Source organism: Ciconia boyciana, chromosome 7 (assembly GCF_034638445.1).
Source record: "Ciconia boyciana chromosome 7, ASM3463844v1, whole genome shotgun sequence".
Taxonomy (NCBI): Eukaryota; Metazoa; Chordata; class Aves; order Ciconiiformes; family Ciconiidae; genus Ciconia; species Ciconia boyciana.
In genome coordinates this window covers 30,237,184-30,257,969 of record NC_132940.1, presented here as the reverse complement: position 1 = coordinate 30,257,969, position 20,786 = coordinate 30,237,184, and the positions used below count along the sequence as shown (strand labels likewise).

Genomic DNA, 20,786 nt, shown 5'->3' with positions numbered 1-20,786 from the left:
CTGTGCATGGGAAAAAGAGGTATTTTCCTTTTGTGGCAAATCAGGGTTTGTGTGAAGTTGGTGTAGGGTAAAGCTTGGGACTACAGCCCTTGTACCGCAGTTAAGTTTCGTACACCTGGACATATGCAGAGCTGTGGGAGTTCTCGTGGCTGAGCATCCCTCTGTGCTGTGTGGTGTACGGACACAGGACAGAAGGTCCCTGTCTGAAAGAACTGATGCACCACTGGGTGAACATTGATATGTAGCCAAGTGGGCCCATTTCTCTTGAAGTCAGTTGTATGCCTGGCTCTCAGTGCCTGTAAGAAAAATAAGAACTGCCAAATTGGATGGATCATTTCTGATATAGTAAACTCCTCTTGACAGTGGCCAAAAGCAGATGCTTTGGGAGTGTATGAGAGCTGGGCATTTATGGACAGATCCTTCCCACTATATCTACCTGGCTTTCGGCAGCCCTTGATGTAGGGACTGCCCAAAATAAAGGAGTCTCTTAATGTCAAAAGAGAGTTGGCTTTCTGCATGAGAATTATTTAACCTTTTGAAATTCATTCATATGTGTTCACTGTGCGTACGCTTTATTGAAAAACCAAGTCATCCCTGCCCTCTACTATAGTCCTTCTGAAAGAGAACCAGAACTGTAACTTGTTACAGCTCCTTCTAAGGTGCTTTGATTTGGTTTGAAAGGGCCATTAAAAATATTGCACCTTGCCACCCATAGATTGCTTAGTTGGGACCCACACTTGAAGGCCTAAAGGGTTTTATTTCAGAATGTGCTGTTTTGTCCAGATTTTTTGCCTAATTCAGAAAGTGAGGTCACTGGTTTTAAGAAGCCACAGATTAAAATAAAAATAACCTCAAGACCTATAGAGGTTTTGTGGCTAGCTGCACTTTGTATTTTTCCCTAGACTTTTTAGATAAACAACAGGGAGTTTCCAACTATCTCTCCTGTTATCATATCAGGAGCAAGAAAGGAAAAAAATAAGGAAACTTGAGAAAAAAAACCATAAGCACCTTAAAATACCCCATGCTGAAAGCAGTTTCTACTTTTGTCCCATCCGGTGGTAATTTATCACGGTGGAATTAGGCGGATGCGGGAGCCAGCCCTCTGCTCTTTGGAGGAGCCAGGAAAGACAGAGGGCTGGGAAGGTGGGTCCTGTCTGGAGGAGAACGCTGGTACGTGTTATGGGGGTTGTCAGGCTTCCTGCAGGGTCCTGCACCGCATCTTACAGGCTGGGTCTCCCATGTGTCTCCTGCTGGAGTTGCATCCTGGTTGGACCATGGGATTTGATGCTGCATGGACCTGAAAGGAAGGTCAATAGATGTCGTGTGAGGACACTCGGACTCTCGCCCAGCCTGTGGAGGTGAGAGGATGTCTGGTGATGAAATGGTTAGTGAGGTATCATGCGCCATGGTGGAGGACATGGCATTTGGGACAGGTCCTGGCTTTAATATCCCTTTCCTTCCCTTCCTTCCTCATGCTGGTCCTCACCTACAGAATGGGGGTGATGGTTTTCATCTGCCTTTTAAAGGGTTTTAGATCTGATGTGCTCGATAGCTGAGACTTTGGTAGGGGGATTGTTGCCAATTTCCCTGTAGAAGTTCAGAATGCTCTCTGCTCTTGGTACAACTCAGTGTAGCTTGATCTGAACACCTGCGTTCATGTCAAATGCCACCTAATTCCACCCATGGTCTTGGGTTGGGCTCAGTGGAGCAGAGGGCTGGTCTTTGTTACTCCAGCCCTGTATAAGCAGCTGCTAAGGCTGAATACCTTTTGTGCAGTGAGAGGAAATTGTTTCTGCCTGCCTTTTATGTCTGTACTATCTCCTGAAGAGCCCTCACTGCAAGCTACCAGGGCTGTGCTCACATGGCTTAGAGCAGGAACTGAAACCAGCATGTCTCTCCTAAAACAAATACCAAAAATCACATCTAATGAATGCTGTTGAGAATGTGAAATTTGTGGGTAAATCATAATGTTTTCCATGGGGTCAGCAGAGAAGGATAAACCTGCCACTTACAGACGTTCAAGGCAATAAAAAGGGCCCATAAAGAAAAGCCCCTTGCTGCCAGGCAAAGTGCAGAATTGCTCCATGCCTGGGGCCTCCTGCTTTCCTGAGAGGTAGGGAAGGGGTTAAGTCTGGAGCCGGCCGCTCAGCTTGCTCTGTATTATGTCCAGGTGGCATGACGTGTGAACAGACGAAAGATAAAAATCGCAGCGGATAAAATCACAGAGGAAATGGCTCTGTCTGAGCCTGGATCACGACGCCTTGCGCTGACCCCACAACCTGAGCTCCATCAGTCAAGTTGTCCTTCCCTTGACTTCTCACCCCATGCTCTGCTGCTGCTGCTGCTACTCCATAAAAGAGGAGGGTGGTGGGAGGAGGGGAGAGGCGGCTCAGCCCAATGACTAAGAGAGTCTGAGGACATGGGTCAAGTTCTTTCTGCTGGAGTCTGGAAGGGAAAGCTGAGTACTCTACCAGACCCTGTTATAAAATGATCTTCCCCATAAAAGGACCGAACAAGTAACCGAGTAACCAGGAGGCGAGTGTGGTCCTCATCTTGCCTTGGCTGAGGATGGGGCTGGTGGAGCAGAGCCAGGCTGCCCCAGCTGTCAGAGACCCTCACTGCTCGGCAGGGAGAGCAGTAGCAATGTTAGGACCTGGGGCTTTGCTTTTGAAGCCGTAAGATCTGCGACTCGCCTGTCAGTTGGTCCCTTTCCATCCACCCCAGCCAGCTCAGCAGCTGTGTTAGCTCTGCTGCTTGGAGGCAAGGGAAAGAGACCAAACTATCGTGTGTAAGGATGTTGCTGCTGCACCCTTGGTGCCTGGTCAGCTTTGAGAGAGAAAGTCTTTGAGGGCTTTGATCAACTCTGTGGGCATCTCTGGGGGGAATGAAACTCCTCAGTCTCCTTGTTCATCTAAGACAGGTGGCATCGGTGACAGAAATAAAGTGTGCCACTGTCCCAGAGCCAGACAGCCACAGCTGTGGGGAGAGGCACTCTCCAAGCTGGATTGAGCCTTGCTCTCAAAGGAGCCATGTTCACTGCAACGGCTGGAGGATGCTGGAATTTGCTCCCTGTGTCTGATCCAAAAGAGCCTAATTTTGGGGAAGGCCTTCTGGGCATGCTGCATAAGACATCTGTTTTACAGGGTGTTTAGGATGGGGCTCAGATCAGGCTTCCCAGAACTGGGAGAGGCTGGGAAGAGGTTCCCAGTGGTAGCTGGCTGAGTTCTCCTGCTGTAATTATCTTTCGCAGCCCTGGGATTTGAGTGTGTTACCAATGATACTGTGCTAGAGCAATAAGAAGTGGAAGGGAGTTTTTAGTTGATTAGACTCTAAACTGCTCCATGCATTTTAAAAAAACAAAATAAAATAAGTGCTTTGCCCTCTCCTCTGGTATAAAGATGCAGGGGACCACAGCTCTGGTGACTTGTGGCTTCATATCTGTATGGAAACTTGTATTTTCACTTCAGCTTTAACTAGCTTCCTGTGTATTTTGGTTTAGTTTAACTCGACCTGGTTTATTTGGAATTTATGCACCAGAATAACCAAGCTGGTTTAGAGCTGGCACCCCCTGAGCTGCAGGTGGGCTTAATTTTTAGAGATGCATGCAGAGGTACTACTACTGTCTCCAACTTATTGGGAAAAGAGCTATGGCAGTAATGTGCTTGGGCATCAGTAGATGCAGGTGCTGAGGGGCCTTCAGTCAAATGGGGAGTGTGATTTAGTTTGGGTTAAGCATCTGCTGAATTAGTCACCCAGTCTGTGTGTATATGAGGCCTGTGGGCACTGAAGGAGCTAATGCTCTGAAATCAGTATATGCCTTGCTAATCCATCCCAGGGCTGGGTGCACATACGGTGGTGCCTGGGGCTCATGGTGGAAGGTGAAGGCTTATAAAGCCCTCTCCTTCCTGGACCATTGCTCCGCTGAGGCTTGTGAGGATGGTTGGCTGTTGCCTATTTTATCATTGCCTGCTCTGAAGTATGTACAGTGACAGTAACAGGGTGAGCACCTACAGACTGAGACATGACCTGGGAAAAGGAGGATGCATGTGTCCATTAAAAACTGATTTAGAGCTTAATGAGCATCACGCCTCTGCCTCTCCTTGCTATAAGGAAGGTCAGGGTATAGCGACTAGACCCTATCTGGGAGCAAAGGTGTGTCTCGTTTGAAAGCAATGTATTGTGGCCTTTGACAGCACATGTAGCAAGAGCAAGTGGGCTCAGAAAACACAAGCAGTGGTTGAGAAGACTGAGGACTTCTTCCCTGTCCTGACTGAGAAGGGAAGGGGTAACCCCGGAGCACACACTCTGGCAAAGATGTGGGGAAGGTCCACAGAAATGGACATGACTTTTTGGGGCAGGGAGAGGTGCTTGTCTGTGAGCAAAGCCACCTCACACGTGGAGGATGGGGCAGCTGCATTTCGTGTTCCCAGTGGGCTCTGCAGATTGTCTCCTGCTCAGCGAGCAGACAGGGAAGCCCATCTGCACACGTCTCTGCTCCTGGAGAGGCTGGAGAGCATCACCACTTCTCCTCAGGGAAGGCAGCTCTGTGGCACGACCTCCCACCTGGGGAAACGAGATCAGCAAATGACTCCTAAGTAGCGTGTCCATCACTGTCAAATTGACCATGGATGTCAAGTGTGAATCGGCTGTCCCCGCAGCGCGGCCGGAGCCAGCCCCTTAGCTGGCTGAGTCAAGCTGCGCTGACTCCCTGTGATAGCATTTTAATGTGAGGGATGACAGAGGCCTCCAAGTTAATGTCTGCGGAGAGGTGACAGTTTTGAATGTCAGCCAAAGTGGAAGGCCTGCCTGGAATTTTGCGGAGAGTGAAGAGGATGGGCATGAAATTAGCACAGGCAACCGCGTCTGCCAGCAGCCTCACAGCACTGATGCCTGGTGCTCCTGAGAGCCGGCCACCTGAGTGGACCTTCTCGCTTGGACCTCGGAGGGTGACCCGCATTGTCTCCCAGTGTGGCTCTTCCCAGGAGTGTCTCCAAGGACTGGAGGAGGAACTCAAGCCTGGAGCTTGCCATGTCCCTCTTGGGAGGACTGCTGGGACGTGGAAGTGGCGATAGAAATGCCACACTGGCAATAGGAGTTTGAGATAAGATCAGAGCCGAGCTGGTGTCTGCCTGCTGTTATTAAGAATAATCGGCATATGTATTTTAGATGAGGCATGGCTCTCAGGAGCTTGGCTGGCTGCCTGAACGGGCCCATGGAGTCCCGCGAGGAAGGCACTCCCAGTGATTAAAATCTGATGGCAAAGAGTATCCGAGTAATTCCTAAACAGCTTGTCCATGAGAGGGAGTGAAAAACTCCTTGGTGCTCATTGTGCAGATGACGAAATAGCCAGTACAAATCAGCCCAGCCCAAACGAATGGGTATTCCTGTCCCCCATCCTGATCTTGGGCCAGGCAGCTTGCTTTGCTGTGCCTCAGTTTCCCTCCCCTCCATGGGAGAAAAGCCTGGGTTTCTTTACGGAGAAATGTTGGGGAAAATAAATGGCTTCAGGGTTGCAAAGGGCCTGAAGACTGCAGGTGGGAGGCATTCCTGAAAGGAGACGAAGGCAATGACAAGATACTGAACGCAGCCAAGAGCTAGGCTGGATTTATTAAAGAAAAAATGAGGGAGATGTCGGTGGTCAGCTTGATAAATCGTCTCCCCCTCAAAGCTGTATTTCTGTGTTATTGTTTGCCTGTGCTGGGATCTTGACAAACTCTCCTTGGGCTCAGGGGCTAATTGCTGAGTTCACAAAGTTGCAGAAGATCTTCTGCGCTGTTGTCTGAGCTGGGACTGGGCTGAACTGGTTGCAGACCAGCCGTCAGGAAACCAGTAATGGGTCTCTTTGGTAATGCAATACAGGGTACAATATTCCTTTTTAATCCAGTAGAGCCCAAACCCCTTCAAAGGGTAATTCTATTAACTGGTAACCTTCAAAACAGGGAGAAGATCATATTTCTGTTTGGGTTCCTTATGAGATATTGTCTTTAATGTGCAAAAGGATTTTCAGAAAGCCGGTGTTGAGTGGCCAGGAAGATTAGGGAGCAAGATACTCTGCCTCTCCTACCTGCAAAGTGCATTTATGTCCCTGCTGCAAAAGCACAGGGAGGAGGAAAAAGGTTGGTTGGTTTAATTTCAATCTTTGTTCCAGTGAGGCCATGACTTGGGGACTCTTGTGTCCTATTGTGGCCCTGTATGCACACACTTTGACTTGAATATTTGGGAAGTCACAACTTTGATACAAGAGAGCTTTGTGAGAGAGATTCCCTCACTCCCAAAGCAGGATTTTGACTAGGAGCTGTTTAAATAAAAATGTCTTGCTATTTGCAGGTAGATAAAGCAGTGTAAGGAATGACAGAAGCTATTGTATGAATGCGGTTGGCTTGTGAGGAAGAGGATTGCAGCTGTAGTTATGGGCAAATCCCTTCAGAAAATGTCTCCTGGGTGTTGGGAGGTCCTTGAGACTCCAGAAGCCACTAACCCAATCCCTGTGTTGCTGGGACAGCACCACAAACTGGGCTGAGATAGTGTTAGCAGAAGTAGTGAATTGTGGTTGCTCTTCTTGCCAGGGATTCACCTCTAGCTGCCCACGAGCATGTGGAAGTGGAGATGATGAAGGTTTTGGCTACCTCTTGCTTGAACATAGAGTCCCACTTTGCCATTGCATTGAGACCTGCAGGGTGGCAGTAGGCTACAAAACACCAGGAATGTTATGCAAAAAACCCACCGGAACTCCTCACAGATATGTCAAATTTCCATTACATTGCAAAAAAACTTCCAAAGGAAAATAAAAAACCAATTGTGGACCATCTAGTTCTCAGCATCTCAGAAGTTCAAGCTGGTGTTGGGTATTTTTCTGAACATGGAGAGCCAGGCTGATTTTAACTGGATATTGAAATAAAATGGTATTTGCGCTGAGAAAATCCTGCTTAAAATAAGGGAAGGAAAGTCTAAAGTGAATTTAAAATTTATTATTTTAAGTTTAATGCTGTCTTTAGATGACTGGGCCACTGACTGCAGAAATCCCGGGCTTTGTTTAGCTATTTTTCTTGGCAGCACTTCGACCTCTAGGTCTCTCCTGGTCTTGACCTTATCTCTTTTCCAGTGAGACAGCCTTGGAGGAATGCTGCAATTTGCAGGCTCTTAATCCCAGTACATCAAATGCCAGTCTTGTATATGCTGAAGTACTGACCCCTGTTGTCCCAGCCAGTGCTTGTCTGCACTGCTCCTCTGTGGCTTCAAGTCTCTTTCTTTGATAATGTTAAAGGACACCAGTAAGCTTGTCTCTCCCTGGGGGGATGTGGTGTTGGACCCTCTCCTCTGGACCCAGTACCTAGGCAGCTCTTGCTGGCCCAGTCTCACTCAGTGGTGGCATGGGAGGGATCTCGCAGGGAGGCTCTGGCTCCAGTGCAGCCCACTGAGGTCCAGCAGGAGGGTGCCTGTCATCAGCTTGTGGTTTTTGGAGGAGGAGAACTTTCCCACTGTCCCCATTGCCATGTGGAGTACCCATTTTCCTTCCCAACAGTTCATTTTGAACCCAAGCTGGAGTCTGTTAGCTCCCAAAGTATGGGTGGAGGGACTGTGGGAGAAGACCTACATGGATTAAACTCCCACTTGCTGCCATCCCTGCCTCCTCTGCCAAAAGCTGGGACCTGAGAGTGTTCCTTCTCCTCAAAGTCGGGCTAGGAGCTAACGCAGAGGAGAGATGTGTGCGGTCGTTTATCCTTCTCAACGACAGATGGGATCCGACAGCTTCTTCCCTTATGCAGTCACAGACTCCACAGCTTGCATCTTTCCCCTTTTCTGCCAGGAATAACTTTAGGGGGGGGCTTTAAAAAACGTTTCATTAATGCTTCTGGAAATGTTGTTTTGTGTGTGAATTGCAGGAACTATTTACAGTAACTTCTTAAATGAACCTTGAAAAACGGGAATAATTTTGCTGTGTGCAAATTTCACAGCCTTTTACTGTTCTGATTTTTTTTTTTTTTGACAGCTTCTACATTTTAAAGTTATGGCCCCAGGCCTAAGAAACCCAGTGTCTTTTTGGGCCAGGTGAATTATGAATCAGCCTTGAACTCCCTTCATAGCGCTAAGTATTAATGGGTCCATATTGCAGAGGGTTGTGACTTAACCAGTGGGTTGAGCAGAGAGCAAAGAGGGGACTCCAAGTGTTTAAGGCAGGGCACTATATTCTTTCCCTGCTAGACAGATGGGAGACAGTGAGGCCCATGGACCTTGGAGAAATTAATGGGGCCCTCTGAAAAAACATCCTGCTTGGAAATGAAATGTTAGCTGCACAGCCGTGCGCTCTGTGTGGCTGCCTTTATTTTTATTGGCCCTTCATCCGTTAAAGTTGTCACCTCCTGCCGTCATCCCAACTTTCTGCGTTGGGAGAAGGTTTGGTGGCAGAGCCCTTCCACGAAGCACGGAGATACTTGCCAGTTATGCTGTCTGCATCTTGTTTTAATGGGGGTTATTAACCAATTATCAGCGTAACTGAAGATACTTGCTGAAATTTTAATTAAAACTGATTATGTGAGGTGTGCTTTTTCTTGGATGGGGAGCTTCCATGTACAATAAGGTGGAAGACTGCTTGCTGAGGAGCAAAGAGCATAGGCTCTGGGGGCAGGCAGCTGGCTTGGATGTGTAAGTGAAACGGTGGGTAGCTGTCAACGGTGGCCAGCGGCCCTCAGTTTGCAGGACCTCTTGCTATAGCTGGTGTTTTCCATGGAGTTAGGATGGGACTAATAGAGCTGCAAGCTCTGATCTGGTTCTGGCTGGTGCTTGACTTGATGTCCCCACATGAGATCTGGGGGTGTCATGTCTGACCCCCTGGCAGCCAGAGGGGCTGCAGCTGAGCCAGTCTGGGCCACATCTGCAGGGTTTATTGACTTGGGCAAGAGAAGCAGAATCTCCTTTGTCCTGCAACTTGCTGGACTTGGACTTCTGATAGCCAAGAATATAGTGAGGAGTCAGGATGGATCCTGCTGCAAGGCTGCATTTGGCTGGATGGAGCCACGTATTTTGTTTAAAGGTTTGGTTAGCAGATTTAGCACTTCTGAAAGATGATGCTTTGAAAGGAGTCCTGTGCAGGCACCTCTCTTTAGATGCTCAAATACAAGCATGGCAAAGAAAAGCATGCCTCTCTTTCCCCAGCAGAAGGGAGGGCTGCTCCATGGACATGAGCGCATGTGACCACCAGTTGTGTTGGCCTCTGTTCTTGTAGGAAGCAAAATACTACGCTGATAACTCTCTGTTCATCCTGCTAAGTGCTTTTGCCTGCTAAAGAGAGGCATGACAATGTAGCAGATGTCTGATATTATTTTCTCCTAAGCCCCTCTTAAATATTTTGGGCTGGTCAGTTTTGTTGATCTTTCCTAACTTATGTGAGTTACCTGCAGATCCTGGGTTTCTGGAGAAAGATGTGTTGGATAATGTTGCAGCCCCTCTTGTCCCCAGCATCCTGAGGCTCTTTCCTGCCTCCCAAACCAACCCTGCTGGCTTCAGGTTTTGACTTGCATTATTTATTGCTCTCTTCTTTACAGCAGCCCCTCTGGTAAAGCCAAACCTTGTCTTGTTGAGCTTGGCTCCTTGGCAAGTCTGAATTTTACAAATTTGTCCAGGTTCAGAAGAAAAACAACCGTTTGAGGGTTTACAATTGAATTGAAAGCCAAAAGGAAACACAGCATGTCATTTTGGATAATTAATAGATTTTTTCATAGAACAATAGCACTGATATTTTTGTTAATATTTAGTAATAAGCGCTGTCACTGAAATGCTGCTTTTGAAATATAATTTTAATTTAATTTGAAGCAAAGGGCATTTCAAGATGAGGAAAGCTGAACTGCTAGGCTCAGAAATATTGCAGCTAGACATTTTGATTTTGCAGAATTAAAACATTTTGGTGTGAAAAGCCTTCAACATGAAGGAGTCAGGAGTGATTTGAGAAGTATTTTGATGTTACCCAATCTGCATTTCTCCCTGGTTATATAGATAGTATGTGTTTATGGTAGTGGAACATTTTCTACCTGCTTCCACAGTAAATGAGGAGGTAGCACAGTCCTTTGGTGAAAAGCCTTAGAATTTAAATAGACAAACTGGCAAGTTATTTCATCTCTGGATACTTTTACCTGCCAGCAAAAGAGTAATTTTTCACTTACCCAGCTCAGTCTTTGGCCAAGCCAAGAACTGAAGCTGGGTCTTCTGAGTCCTTGTCCTGTGTCCCACGACAAGATCCCTGTCTTTTCTCTTTGTTTGCAGTTTGTGATTAATCGCCCAAGTCTCCTGATATTATTTCTGTTCTGCTCCCTGACTGTATGATTTGAAACTTTATAAACAGGCCATAGCAAATGCATGTGACATACAAAAATATGGGTATTCGTCAAAGTAGCACAGCTGTTCCTGAAACAATGGTGCTAAGGAAGCCCATTCATACTAATTACAGCAGCACAAAGAATTGTGTCGCTAAATTTGCTGGCAGGTCCAAAAAATGTTTTGGCTTGACCTGAAACAGTCCCTTTTGGGGAAGAAGTTTTTGGCAAGTTGAAACATTTTAGTTTCACTCTAGAAGCAGCATTTTGTTTTGAAGCTAGGGATTTGCTTTAAGTAGAAATTAAGAATTAGAAGATGGAAACATTTCTTTTTAAGTTGAAGTGGAGTTTTTTTATTTTTAAGGAAAAAAAGTCTTTCCCTTACCACTAACAGTTTGATAAAACTGAATAAGTGGGTGACCTGTTTTAATAGGGCTGGAATGGTATTTTTGGCAGCCCCTTCTCCCAAGTCTGAACTCTTCAGCTGCTGAAGGATTGCCTGACCCTTCTGCAAGTGCCCAGGAAAAACACCCCACCTGGGGCTTTGAAGCTTGAGGTCCGGGTGACCTGTTGCTGCTCTGCTTTGCTTCCAGCCTGATGTGCTGAGCAGGTAACCCTGGTGAAGCCTGGGAGCTACCCGTGTGGTGCTGCTGCTGGTGGGAGAGAACGGGGGAAATTCCTTTCCTAAATGTTGCTGTGCCCAAAAAGAACAAGGTGTAATTACAGTCCGCGTACTGATATTTCCATGCACTCCTCTGATGGCACTCCAACCACACAATAATATTTTTCTTTCTGAAAATAGCATGCTGATTTAGTAAAATCCTTTAATGCTTAGAAAGTCTGGAAATGCATAATTAAGGTATCCAGCCAATTCCCCCTTTTGCCTTGTAATTATTGTTTGTTCATTATCACCCCGAATGACTTCCGCCGCCCACTCAAGCTTAACTTTGCCCCACAAATCTGTCAAAATAGAGACACATATCAACATTGCAAATTGCTATTGCGACAGAGGGAACAAACTTCCTTTTTCTCTCAGATGAATCAATTTTCAACATAATTTCACAATCGTGCAGTAGGTAGAATTATTTCCTGCTGCACAATCTCTGCCTGCTTTTCTCTTCAAAATCTTACCTGCTTAAACCTCCAAGTTGATCATTGTGTCTCAGGTACCTAAACCAGCCCCAAAGAACTGTTGCAATTCATAACATCCAACATCATATCAGTAAAGACTGTTCCCAAAGCTGCGTGGGAGCTGGGGCAGTAAAAGGATAGCAGCCTTACTCCAGATGCCTGAATTTAGGTGGAAAAGTAAAATGTTTCCAGCCCACAGTGACTTTGCTTTCACCAGGAGCTGCTTTGTTTATGCAATATGGGGCTCACTGTAGTCCATGTGAATTGATGGGAAAACTGCATTTCACGTTGTTTCAGTCCCTGCTTTTATTACGCAGCCATTTGGATGACATATGGAAATCAACGTTATATTTAGGCATGTTCCTCTATGTCCATGAAGACAGTTACAAAACTATTTTTAACTCTAATACTTGTACTAATCCTCCTAAAACTCATCAAGGGGCACTAACTCTTCTCCGGCAGCAGAGGAAAACTCAGTCTGGTCTTTAGGGGGACATTTCTGGATAGGAAGATATTTGCCAGAATAACCTGTTCAGTTTGCTCTGGTTCTGCTCTTATCTCAAGTTGCTCTGCCCTTCTTGCCAGCATCCTGCTGATTCCTTTGGCTTGCGGTACCCACAACCTTGCTGTAGCAGGTCCCAGGACTTGGCAAATGCCTTGAGCTGCTCATGGCTCTGGCAAGCACCAGCAGATGTGTTGCAGATCTGTTCCAATGCACATCTGTGTGGGGCTGTCCCTGTAGCAGCCGTGTCAAAATCTGGGATGCTGCTGCTTGTGCATGCCCTGCACGTTGCTCCAGGTGTTTGTTTCCAGTTCCTGGGCTTGCACATAGCTACCCACTGCACAAAGGTCTCCTGAGAGCACATCAGCTAACCAGGAGCACCTCTTCTCTCTTTTAAGAAGAACTTTCTTACAAGCCTTTCTGGCACAGAGAAGCCATAAAGACTGGGTTAACAGCTGACATTGTGGATGGGCCATCCAAGTTGCCAATGGAGATGCAAAAGCACCATTGAAAGCTTCGAGATTGATTTCTTCAGGAGCTTTTGCAGAGGCCAGAGGCAGTGTGCCAAGATCTCCTGAGGTGGCTCCTGTCTGGGGTATTACTGCAGATTCCTGTTCATGAAACCCTCGTTCTAACCCACTGGAGTATTTTGCATGCTGTGGGATGTCTGCAGAAGGATCTGTACCGTGCTTCAGGCACGGCCTTCCCCGAGGGCCAGCATGTCACAATAATGTAATTTCCCAGCTTGATCCAGCTGGTGGGCGGGTAGGGAAGGAGCTCTCTGCTCCCCGTGCAGCTCTGTTCAGCAAGAGCCTTTCTGCTGGGATGCCAACCCTGCTCAGGCTCAGGTAATCCAGGGGAAGGGCCTCTATTTTTGGCATTTTTTCTGTAGTTTTTTGTTGTTTTTTTTTTTTTTTTCCCCTTGGCATCTTCTGCCACCCCACATCATCTCTCGGCCTCCCTTGGGAAGCTGCTCTACCTGTGATGGGATACAGTATGTTGGTTGTATGCTCAAAGCAGCCTCTGCCCCTCTAACTGAGCTGCAGCCCAGCCCTGGGGCGTACGGACCTACGTCCATCGTCCGTGGAGTCCTGGAGGGGAGCATGCCCCATGGGTCAGGCCAATTTCTCCAGGACAAAGGAACGAGATTGCTTCATCTCCTGGGTGAGGACACTTCCTTGGCAGCATGGACTCAGAGGCGTGCGTGCCTCATTCTGCAGCTGTGCTGTGGGCAGCTCTGCTGGCCAGCATGTGATGATTATTACCTTGCACTTCTGCACTGCAGTGTAGTGATGACTGCAATTTATCAGGCTATTCTGTGGTGGACTGGATTTGACCTGAACGCTAGAGTGTCTCGGTGCTTCCAACCAGCTCCACTCACGTGGTGCCCACGCCGGCTTTCCTGGAAGGCAGGCTGATCTGGCGGGAACTGCCTGACACATCGCCATCAATGCGTAATAACCTTTATTTAGAAAAAAAAAAAAGAAAAAAAGAAACAGAAAAAACAACCTTCTGCCCACGATCCCATGGTAACCCTAGCAATATGGGCATTATGTCCAGAGAGCTTTCCCCTCTGGACGGGGGGAGTTAATGGGTTTAGATTATTTGTGGTTATCTGGATTTCAGATTGACACCATAAATATTCAAACTCTGAACCTGGCTGGATGCAGCCGCTGTTGACTTTTGTATGACCTAGCTGGAAACTTTAAATCAGCTGTCGACTTGACTTTCAAGGGAGTGAAATGCTCCAAATCCACTAGATAGCATCTCCTTGGTGTTTTATTACCTCCTGAGAACCTCACTTTGGTAGGGACCCAACTCCAGCCTCCTTTCAGAAAGCGGAGCTTTGTCAGCCTTGCAAAGTCATTAAACCTGCCATGTGGGAATAGGGGTGTCCTACCTCGTGGCAACACACAGGGCTTATTATATAAAACGTACATGATTAATATACAAGCGAAATGAGTCCAGATGCAAGCCTAGCATCGTGTTATTAATAGGCTAACATAGATCTCTATCAATGGTGCTCTCTGTTCACTGGATCACACTGGATGCTGCATTTTGGGTGGGTGTTTTTTCTTTCTTTCTTTTTTTTTTTTTTTTAAGTGTTCCATTGCCTTTTGAGGCTTCTCTGCAGGTACTGAATACATTTTGCTCCCGATGTACAGTGTGCTGTTGTTCTGGTCAACAACCCGGGGCTGGTTTGAAAAGTGCTGAGTAAGTCAGAAGTGAAACACCGTGAGCAAGCCGTGAGGATGGTTAGGGCCAGTGGTGCCACACCAGCGACTGCAGATTGCTGCACTGGCGAAAGGCACTCTCTTGCCCAGTGCCTGAGAGCAGAGCAGCCCTCCAATGCCAGATTCATGATAGCAAGTGGTGTGTTGAGGGCCACTGTCAGCTTAATGAATGTCACAGCAGCCACAGCGTCAATAAAGGTTACGGCCTTTGCTGGAGAAAGAGACACAAACACCATTTAAGTAATTGCATGGTGGCTGTGGGGGGAGCAGCAATGACGTATCTAGCTGCTCGATGTCTGCATCCTCCTCTGAAGAGCTGGACAATGCTCTGAAAAGTCACAGAGCCAACTAAAAAAGTTGGGGCCAGATATTTTGCTGGAGTAGACCTGTTGAGAAGGGGACCTGCAGTGTGGCTGGAGTCAAGACCTCCAACCCTCCACAGCTCCATGGGAGATACTAGAGAGCTCTTTGCCTCTTCTTCCCTCAGTCACCTCGGCCCACCTTTCCAAAGATGTTGCTGAATTTGATTGCCCGGCTTTGAGACTGGTCTGGTTTTACAGCAGTGCAGGGCACTCAAATACTGACAGTCATGTGGCATGAAGGGGTCTCAGGTCCATGCTGAAGTAGCCCAAGGTAGGAGCTGTTTTTGAAAATGCAGGGGCTGGCAAGTCTGGGCTGACAGCTTTTAGACTAATTGGTTTGATGGTCTAGTCCTCTAATGTAATGTTTTATTAGGTCCAACAGATTTCTGTTCCAAATTCCCTGGGGAGCTCTCCAAAATAACTGTTCAATGAATAGCTTTTCCCTGCAGCTAAGTGAGAGAGGTGCTGGCAATAGAGAGATTTTGGCAAACCAGCCCGACAAAGACTTGGAAAGGCTCTTAGTCCAACCTTACAGATTATCTCACACCTCCTCTGCTTATCTGGCTGGTACTGAAAGTGAATCACAGGCAAATGTTTGGGTCTTCTAGTGGCCAGGGATGCCTGCTGTATGTCTTCATTTAATCTCCACCTCTGTTGTGAAGGTGCTTCTTCCTGCAGTTCCTGTTCTTGATGCATTGAGATTCCTCTCTGCAGAAGCCTTCAGAGATGTGTGCTCTCCTGGAGACCATGCATGGGGATTTGGGCGTCCCGGCATGGCCGTAGCTGTCCTCTCATGTCTCCAGCCCACATGGTTTCTTATCCTCCAGCGTGCAGGCAGCGTGTAGTGACGTCTTCCTCCAAGCTCACTCTTGGTTATGAAGATGTCTGGACTCTCTAATACACATTCCCATGCCTTGTGCTTTTAATATCGTGTATGAGTTGCTATCTGCCAACTAAGATTAATTGAATATGTAAAACAATAGTTGCTAAGAATTAATACAAGGCTTTGTAATACAAGATGACTTTTATTCTAGTTTGAATACTTCACACAGTGGCTATAAGTACATTAGTTTTATTGATCTATATTCATAGAATTATTTAAATGTACCCTCTGGTGCTGAGTGTCAGGGATTTTCCAATGCTTGCCTCTATGCATTTTTCATTAGAGGCTAGTGAAGGCAGATCCAAAGTTTGACTGCCCAGGCAAGATTAATTTCATCTTGACAGACAGCCACAGCCAAACACAAGCAGAGTATGTTTTGAGAGCTGACCACTAACTGTGGTCTCACACCACATACCCCGGAGTGGTTTCCCGGACTCCCTCCTTTGGTCTCTCCTGCACTGTTAGCGTTTCAGCACTGCCGGGGTATGCTGGCTACCAAACATCCTGGCTCCACCAAGGCTTTTCTTCTGCATTTTGTTTTAAAGAATGAAAATGGATCTGTTCCTATATATAGGAAACTCTTATATTAAAACACTGTCTGTACTGTGCATACTAAACCTGGCCTGATCTTTCAAGGTTGGATGTTTGGCAGGTGCCAACTGTCTGTAGCTGATACAATGTTTCTTCCATCCAAATGTGACTGGATTGTCTTTTATTTAATCCATTTTTTTTCCACTTTTGTCTAAAAATTCTCAATACATTTTCTTGCCCTTCTCTAGGGGGGAATTAAAAAAAAAGAGGAAAAAATGCCAGCAACTTCATTTCTAGTGAAAAACATTCTCAAGTTTTTCTTCTAGTGGTGTTTGATTGTAGTCACTGGCCAAAGGAAACTGAAGTTTTTTAGTTTACAGGGAGCTTCAGACAAAAAGAATTAAACTTCCCAGAGAAAAATGAAATGCGATGGTTTTTAGTGTTTAGAAGTGAGGAAAGTGGCTAGGCAAGAAATGCAGCTTTCTCACAGGTTTGTTTTGAGGTTGGGTGAGGGATGGGAGCTCTGATAAACCCCCTTTCCTGCACTAGGTTGCTTGTTAAAGTCATGGGGAGTCTCTGGTGTCTACTAAGAGGTTTAGCTCATGCTGCAGCCTTTTCTCGAGGGAGGACACTAAGAAGGTGTCTGTCCTTTAGCTGACAGCCCAGTGAAACTAAAACTGAGTTTTCTGTCTCTCCGCTAAATTGGGTTAAAATTAGCTGACAGGTTCCAAAGTGATTGGAACACACAAGCCTACAGTGTAATTGCATAAGCCACTTTCCTTGGGAACAGAGCTGAAAAGCATCAGTATATTTTACAGCACGCACTTACAACAATCATTTTGCATCTAGTTCAATGTTCATGGTACAGTCTGAAGATGAACTTCAGGAAGGCTGGAGGGGTACATAGCTGATGGGCCTCTTTGGGAGGACATACGCAGATGTGTGCGTGCTGCAGCAGAAAAGCCTTTGGGATTTGGGAGCCCTGCCCTGCAGAGATGCTCTTGTCAATCTTGCTGATGCGGCTGTGCCTGTTGTTACCTAAAGGCTCTTCTGAATCTGGCTTTTGTCCCTCTGTTGCATCCTTGGGGGTGGAGGAAGAAGTTGTCAGGGGATGCTGTTGCCTCTCTGCCATGTTGTCCTAGGGCCGCCGGTTCCCCACGGGAGGGTTATGTCTCCAGCTCGCATCCTTTCGGGATCAGAGAGTGGGGTCTCCTCTGGGCCTTACAGCAGGGAAGCGCTGCCTGGTTCCTTTGCCCTGACTCAGCCGAAGATGGCTGCAACACTGTCCCTGGAGGCTGCTCTGCCTCTGGGGTCGAGCAGAAGCATGGTTGCCCCTACCCTTGCTGTGTTAGGCAGCCCTCGGGTACGGCTGCTCACCCCAAGCATGTCCCATGCTCCAGAGCAGGCTCAGAGCCACATAAGGCTCTATACTGTGTAGGGAGATTGCCCCCAGTGGCTCCCCCCACTGCTCTATGGGGACTTGGAGGAGGATCTGTGGTTTTATTTTTTATTTATTTATTTTTTAATAAATGGAGGAGGTAGACTGGAAAGTGGCCCTGGCATCACCTGCTCTCCATCACTCAGCATCCTCCCCGCAGCAGGGCTGGAAGGTGGGTTGGGGCCGGGAGCGGGAGCTGGGCTGAGCATCGCTCTCCTGGTCCAGACCCCTGCCTTGGCCTTGTGTGGGGACAGCTGACCCGGGACCCTCTGTCCCAGCACTCAGACCCTGCCTTGCGCTCAGAGAAGGCAGCTTTGGTAGCGGGTTCGTGAACTTTGCTATGTTTGATAGCCACTAGAGGGGGGTCAGAGACTGCTGGCTTGGGCTGCATGCAGCCAGGCTGCCCAGGCTGGGGGTAGCACGGGCAGCCCAGGCGGGGGGCCTCGGGCTGAGCCCCGCGGTGGGCAGCCTGGCCTCTCCTCGCCCTGAGCATGTTTTCAGCATCTTTCCCAGCCTCAGTGGGAATTCCTTTGGGAAGGTCAGTGCTGCAAGCCAGGACGTGCTGTCTGCATCCACTCCACTTTCCTGCCATGGGAATGTGGACATGTGGGCAGGGAGCACTGGGTTAGCAGGGAGTCAAGCTGGGGAGTCCTTCTAGCCCACGGTGGATTTATCAGCTCAGGTCCAGTAACGCTTTGTCACTTGGGAGCCAACTGGTGTCTCCCAAAGACAGCTGTCTTGCTCGCACACAAGCCTGAACCCACCTGAGGCAGCTCTGTGCAAGACCCCATCAGGTCTCCTGGCTCTTGGGTGGAAATCCCCCCCTTCATGCCGTGCTACTGCACATCCTAGCAGGGAGCATGCCCTTTGGTTCATGCGAGGTGGCTGCAAAGTGACAGTGGGGGAAGGACTCTGCGTGTCCAGCCCAGGGTGCATGGCATCGGCTGTTGGCAGAGGGGAGGCACTGAGATTTGCCGAGGAACATCAGGCTGTTGGGATCGCTGGTCCTGGAGCAATTTCAGCTGGCCAGGAGCAAGTCTGTTTATTGTCTCTGAAACCAGGTATTCGAGGTGCTGAATTTCCTTTGCTAGCAAAGCCCAGAGCAGTATTTTGTGCCAAGACGAGGAGAGATTTTCAGAACACTTTTATAGCTCATTGTTTTCCCTCGTGGGCCCCTATATATGATTTTTCTAAAGGGGGAGGAAGTGCTGGGTTTTCCATTTCTAGGTGCTGCTCTCCAAACTCTGAGTGATATGAGCCGTAACACGTGCTAACTTCTCACAGATGCCTTGGCAAGACTCAGTGAACTTCTGAAGAGAGAGAAAAGGACAAAGAGAGTCTACGATTGCCCTTAGCAGAGCCTGGCACAGCATCGAGAGGGATTTTTCTTCCTAGGAGAAACACACCTCTGCTGCCATTGCATGGTGGATGTTCCTGGTGATTTTGGAGCAAGATTCAAAAGCAGGTATCTTGATGGCATCGAACCAATCTTCGGAGGTCCCCCACACTTGTTGCTGAGAGCACCCAGCCCCTAACACATCATGGGAATAGTCTGTTCTCTGTGTCACTGGGAAGTAATGGGAACTGCTTGCATTAATGGATGGGAAGGATTTGGCGTCCCCACCCCTCAGCCTCCCCACAGCTCTGGGATCATTTTAAGTGCAAGGCTGTGGATTATAAATTTTACAGGATTTATAATCAGGAAAACATCTGCTGGGTGCTCTTTCCAGTGGACAGGGCCAGCTGAAGGCTCCAGGACACGACGTGTAGGGGTTGCACCAATCGCCACCTGTCTGCTCCTATAATCAAGTTGATTTTTTATGATCTTGACATCAGCTTTCAAGATGCATGATCTATGTGTTTATTTAGCTGTCTTTCCTGGCGTCCCTTAGTTTTCAACTCCTGTAAATCCTCCCACAGTTGGATTTCTGCACTTTTCAGAGATTACGTTTCCTGACAGTACATTCCTCCTTCCCCCTCACTTCAGTGACAGCTCAGGCGAGGCTCCAGGGACCAAAGTGTTCAAACCTGGCTCTGGAAAGCTGAGCTCTGACACCGAATGGATCTAACTTTCCAGGGGCCAAGCAACCGGTACTAGTGTAAGCGGGAGAGGTGTCCCAAACATGCTGCTTTGAGGCTGGAGTCCCCCTCCAGGTTCAAATTCTGGTCCAGGGGCTGTGGCGTCCTTCAGGACTTGGCAGCTGGACCATGAGGAGTTCTCCACAAGGGTACCTGCTTAGGTCCTGTCTCCAGGCCAGGAAGGTGAGTGGAGTCGACATGGCCAGAACAGCAACTTTTTGTTAAAAAGTCCAAATTCTGGCTGCTGGGGAGTGAGATTTTTGCAGGTCTTTTTGTTCGGGTCCCAGTGGCCCTTGCTCACAGATGCTCTCATCTCAAAGGGAGTTAACCCATGCAAGGGCTTCTGGGGGATCCCAGCTCAAATGATTCCCAGAACGACCCCGTTATAAATGCCCTAATTTTTCACAAAACCATGTCTTCTTTTGTCCTCTTCTTTTGAGGAAGTACAGCTATTGCTGAACTCCACTGGCTTCCAGAGGGGTATAGATGGACAAATACTTGCATACTACTAGGAAAGAATATGCAGCAGCCTTTGCTTTTTGTGCTTTTTCCTACCAGCAAAGCAAGGACTGTTGAGAAGAGCTATAGCCAAGAAACCTATCAACTCTATGGGACACTTCCTACAATCTGTAGCCTCTGACTCCAGTGGCTGGGAGTACATCTCCATGGAACAGCTGTGCGAGTGGGAAGACTTAACGTGGGCTGATCTGGCTTTCCAGGTGGGGTTTGCAACCACTGTCCCTTTCCCAGCTGGTTTTAGCACCCTGTGCTTAGTCCTTGTCCACTTTTGCCCCCTCTGGCCTCTTTCTCATCCCCCTTCACAGGGCTCTTCTGCCTGGCCCTCACCCTTCCTGCTGCCTGCCCTGGTCCCTCCTTTCCCTGCTCCAATATGGAGAAGGAGAAGGGGAGACTTCCAAGATCCTGAGCCATCCTGGCTCTGCCCCATGTGGTGCCTATGCCCCTTGATCCCTGCCTCTCTCCCCAAACTTCCCAGCCACCAGTGACCCATGAATTAATTTATTTACAGCATTAATAGCTCTAGAAGAAGTTTCCTGCTTGACTGCATGCTGAGGCCTTCCCCATCTCTTGGAGAGTATCCCTGACTCCAGCAGGTACCATGCCTGATATTTTTCCAAAGCCAATGTGAACTTGTCGCTGGTACGAGTTCATATTTGAGGCCCTTGCACTTGTGCTTAGCTCAAATGGCATTCCCATCCCCTGCTAAAACTGCTTCTGAGCTCCTCTGCTGCCTGAAGCAGCACTCAGAGGTGTCCGGATAAAATGGATTTAAAACTTAGGTGTATGTCAGGACATAATTT

At 47.8% G+C, this 20,786-nt stretch overlaps 1 long non-coding RNA gene across 1 annotated transcript; it reads left to right on the top strand.

The window, feature by feature from the left end:
* The first annotated feature begins 1,262 nt into the window (after nucleotides 1–1,262).
* Nucleotides 1,263–20,576, top strand: LOC140654951 (uncharacterized). Its single transcript, XR_012043583.1, has 4 exons — nucleotides 1,263–1,358; nucleotides 18,673–18,853; nucleotides 20,026–20,186; nucleotides 20,495–20,576. It is a non-coding gene; the product is annotated as an uncharacterized lncRNA (long non-coding RNA).
* The last annotated feature ends 210 nt before the right edge of the window (nucleotides 20,577–20,786 follow it).